The 4,910-nt window shown below is 39.6% G+C and overlaps 1 protein-coding gene across 3 annotated transcripts in view; it reads right to left on the bottom strand.

Moving 5' to 3' along the window:
• The window catches only part of PLXNB2 (plexin B2), a 471,827-nt gene that overhangs the window by 193,778 nt on the left and 273,139 nt on the right, over positions 1 to 4,910 (bottom strand). For 2 of the 3 annotated variants that reach the window (XM_019509291.1, XM_019509292.1), the window contains exon 3: positions 4,636 to 4,714. The gene's annotated coding sequence lies outside the window, so the exon portion shown is untranslated. The remainder of the gene's footprint in view (positions 1 to 4,635; positions 4,715 to 4,910) is intronic. The other variant, XM_019509293.1, reaches the window with a different exon arrangement.

The following is a 4,910-nucleotide window of genomic DNA, read 5'->3' as shown; positions in this document are numbered from 1 at the left end:
CTCAAACAGGCGTAGGCTTCACTCCTCACAGAAGAGGAAGAGACAAACACATGTGCAAAATATATCACATTTTCATATGTAGTTTGTGACATAAAACATTCCTAAAGATGTTGTAATACTTATTTAATACTGGTCAAACATTTACATAAGGTGGGTAAAGATGTAGAAAGAGGTAAATAAGTGGAAAATGCCATTTCCAGAACATGCTTCTTTAACTGTTTCATTGCAGAACGCAAGCAACTCCATGCTTTTGAACAATTATTTTAACTTGGCCTTTTACTGTCCCTATCAATAAACCTCCAAACCTGCCTGAAGTATACACATATGCACAGATATTTAGAGGGTGGCAGCAAAAATGCTCACCTGCACTGAGCATACTCCAGCCCCAGAACGCTCACTATGCAGGACTTTCCTGTAATCTCTTCTACTGATGTTGATACTCCATAATTGATAGCTCTCACGTTCTCACTGCTCCCTTTCTGACAACCAAGGAGAAGCAGGAGAAAGAGGAGAGGAAGAGCAGGTGGAAAAGGAGAAGGAAGGTGCTTCGACTGCAATGCAGGGGAAAAGGAAAGAACAGTAAAAAAGCAGAGACTAGAGTGGGAGTGCGTACAAGGTGATGAGACAAAAGTGTCAATGACCGCTGCTGCAGTCTCTCTCCAGAACTTTTACTGGGGCCCTAGATTCCAGGGGACCACACGTGCATATTACTGTGATGCAATAAACTCTGACACTTATTGTTTATCTGATACTGTGTTTACACATGTGCCTGGGACCATAACATGTTGAGCTAAATCAGAGGAGCCCCAGCTGGCAAGGGGACAGGGGATCAGCCTGCCAGGCCAAGGCTGCTTTCACCTGGCTCAACGTGCCACAGAGGGGCTAGCTGGAGGACAACAGTGCTCCAATGTGGGATATCCCCGTCAGTATCTACATATGCACTGCAGTGGAGTAAATCTCTCCACTGTAACATAGTATCTAGTGCAGTACTAGTCTGCTGCAAAGTTTATTACTTTACTCCAGCCTAAAGCTCTGCCAAGATGTTTACTGCAGAGATAATTAGCCAGGATCTGGGTTTTTCATTTCCCACAGAAAAAAATGTGGATTTCCACATTTACCTGAGAAAAATGTGGATTTTTTATTTTAAATGAAGAAACCCACAGAGCTTGCAAGAGACTGGGAGGAGTGAAAGGAGGGTGGTCAGGCAGGGGGTGCCATGTGCATGTATGTCTGGCAGGGGAGGAAGGTGGGATTGAGGTCCCCATAGGGAGGGAGAGAGTGAGTTGGGCAGGGCTGGAGTTGGGGCCTGTGCTGGCTGAGGGGGGGATCCAGGTTCTGTGTCCTGGTACTCTGCAGCAGCCATTGCCTCCCACAAGTGGCAGCCAGGACTTGAGTGCTGCTGCAGGGAGCAGGGACCTGCTGACCTATGTACCTGGCCCCATAGCCCTGGCAGCTGGGGGCCCCCTCTGGCAGGTGGGAGCAGAGGGCTGTGGGTGAGGAAGTCAGGGGCACCAGCAGGGTTGGGAGTCTGTGGGAAAGGGGGAGCGAGGGGCTGTAGGGGCAAGTAAGGGGCACCAGCAGGGCTGTGGCTCAGGATTGAGGGGCCTGGACCTGTGTTCTGTGAGCTCAGGGGACAGTGGGAGCTCTGATTTTCCATGATAAAAAACCCAAAATCAAATAATAGAATTTATAGGTATTTAGAATTTATCTTATTATAGTGATTGAGACACTGGTAGGCAGCCAAATTGCGTTAAAATTGTAAATATGTCAATAAAAATTGTGTTCACTTGACACACACACACACATATATAGCAGCATTTCATTTTAATAATGGATTTTGGGGGGTTTATCAGAGAATTTGTGATTTTTTTTTAAATCAGAGAAGACCAGGATCCTTACTAATTAGTCTACTCAGCAGTAAATGCCTCATGTAGATACCAAGAATTCTAAAATAAGGATCTGGTCACTGGCAGGCTTAGCTTTGGCTGAAAACATGAGAAAACCTGGTCTCTGCTCCAAAACCTACATTCCACTCAGGTCTGTGCACATAAACTTTAAATAACTATGAGAACAAGTAGGAAAAATTGAGATATTATCAATATTTTTTCTGGGCATCTGATTATTACAAAATCTAATGCAAGAGACTAATTCCAGCATCTTGTTTTGTCTGTTTGTCCTCCCAGTTCAGGTTTCCTGTGTTCTGCCCACTTCCTGCCTGCTCCCAGAACCCTACATACACAGTTCTCTTCCTTGTACCCACATTAACTACACCATCCATAATCATAACGTCACGTGCCAGGAGTTACCACTCTTTTATTCCTTTGGTCCTTCATCCATCTTGTCCTCTTTTCCTAGCTAGCCCTACTACTATATTTTTTCACACTCTTATCATGCCCTTCTTCATTTTCAGCACATGTAGAACTCTGCTGTAAGGGGAAAAACACAGTGAAGCAATATTATTTCCCCAACCTACCAACTTTTGTCTCTGGCTCCACTTGGGAGTGCAGTCTGAAAATAATGATAGGTCTTAAGAGGTATATTTTACTGTTGCATGTTCACTTTTAAAATGCCAAGTTTTCCCCTTTTTTAATAAGTAGGAGAAAGCAAAAGGAAACATTGCATTTTCCCAAGTTTCCCAAGACAGTTATAGAGTAGGATGATGAGATTGAAATGAAAAGTAATTCAGTCAATCATAATGTAAAAGTGTTAGTTGGGATACTATAAAAAAAGATTTAGCTGGTATCCCCATAGATCAAGAAGCTTTACTATATAGCTACTGCCAAACTTTCATGAATGATATATTTAATTTTTTTAAGATATATCTCCCTGCAAAATTTAGATGAGGCCTGAATAAGGAGAACAGGAGTCCACACCAAGGGTTCAGCACCCATACATATATTCAGATTGTCAGGAAATATTATTAACTAAGATAGGGTCTTCATAAAGACTTGATCTAACTCCAGATTTCCAGGACTTTTGAGCAGGTACATGTATATTGCCTTCAAGTAATTCTTCCAGGCTTTTCCTCCTACTATATGCTGGGAGGTTTTTAAGATTCAATCCTGTATCTGTTAATTTCAGTAGTAAACTCTGCATAGTCTTTATGCAGGATCTAGTGGATTCTGTGTGGACATTCAGGGCACCAGAACTTTCCTATATGTATCACACTGTCAAATCTCATTACCTTACTTTAAGTTGATCCTAATAACAATAGACACAGACACGCCAATGAAAATTATCCTCCTACAGTTAAACAGTCAATAACATGGGTTTGAAAAGCCTGCAGCCTACAGATAAACGTCTTTAGCAGCTATTCTTCAGGTGCCATGTACTCATAGCAGGAATTTTTTCCATGAACTATAAATTAGTATCTTTAAAAAATAAATCAGGTAGTTAGACCTATTAGTTTTAAGTTAGGCAGAAGGCAAAGCAGGGTGGCAATACATTCCATATTTTATAGACCATTTGGATAGACTTACTGAGTTGCTCCTAAGTCTCATGAGGCAGACCATGGGAAACAGGAGGCGAGATCGTGGGAAAAATGTATTACATAAAAATGCTGGAACAAATCCGTGGCAGCAAGAAGTTCACGGTTATCATTATCCAGCACATTATAGCTACTTAAACCTCCCATGGTGAGAAGTCAGGCTACAAGTAACTCAGTATTTCTTTTTCAGCAGCAACCTTAAGCTAAAGGAGAATCTCCATTAGCAGTAGTGTCTAATGAACAGATTACTAGTTCTGATTTTATCTAGTAGAGAGCATAAGAAACTGTTTGTATACAGTACATACACTATCTAGACAGTGTCCACACATATCAAATACTCTAGAGAAAGGAGTAATGGAAAAAATAATACAGGCTTTCAGTGGGGACTGGAATAGAACTAATCACAAATGTGGTAAATAGTTATTCATATTAATACATGACAAGGGCAAGACAACAATTTTAAAAGGGTTTAAAACATGAAGCAGAGCTCTTAGCTTAATGATGGAGAACTACTGGACTTGAAGTTTGAAAAGAATGACTTCCAGTGAATGGCAATGAGCTTAGCCCAAAACTTTAGGCATTGTATTTTATTTTAAGACACGTTTTCAAACAACTATGCAATTTTTCCCAATGATAAAGCCAAAGTTGCAGTGGAAATATGAGTACATATATGATATCCTTATAACACTAGTCAAACATGACTTACCGTCTTTATAATGAAAAATGCATCTTCCTTAAAGGGCTTAAGACTCCTCAGGCTTCTCACTGGTGTTTAAAGTTATTTTAAATGGACGTTTATAACCTAAGATTGCCTCTTCTGATGCAAATATGCAGGTTAATAGTACTTAAATATGCATGCCTTTCATAAAACATTTATACTTACATTTTATACAAACATAGATGCACTTAACATTATAAAATGTTAAACTTATCTAAAACTAATACATACAATTAAATACTGATCCAGCTTTCTTAGTATGCACAAACTGAGCATTAAACTGTATGGGAATTTTAGGTGCATTGGGCATAAATAATAGGCCTTCAATCTAGCATAATTTGCTAATTCACTAAGTTATTTCTATGGCTTATGAACACAAATCATTAGCAGTTATACATTTACTCTACTTGTAAAAAAGAATAATACTTACACTCACTTGATCACTAGTTGTTCTTCACTGAAGTTAGTATTCTCCAGGGCGATTTTCAGACTTCCTTTCTAACCTTTACCTTAAAAAAAAAACAGAAAAAAAAACTGTTTGTAAAAATGTCATTATATATTTAACTATATTCATTCCTCAAACTTGTGAAATTTGGAATGTTAATTCAAGATGTTCTATATTGCTTCAGAATGCTTTAAATACATAAAACTTCACACACACACACACACACACACACACACACACACACACACACACACACACAG

This window comes from Gavialis gangeticus, unplaced genomic scaffold, assembly GCF_001723915.1.
Source record: "Gavialis gangeticus isolate Ggan-Ray unplaced genomic scaffold, GavGan_comp1, whole genome shotgun sequence".
Taxonomy (NCBI): Eukaryota; Metazoa; Chordata; order Crocodylia; family Gavialidae; genus Gavialis; species Gavialis gangeticus.
Note: the sequence above shows the minus strand (reverse complement) of the source record. Positions and strands in the feature narration are given on the sequence as shown.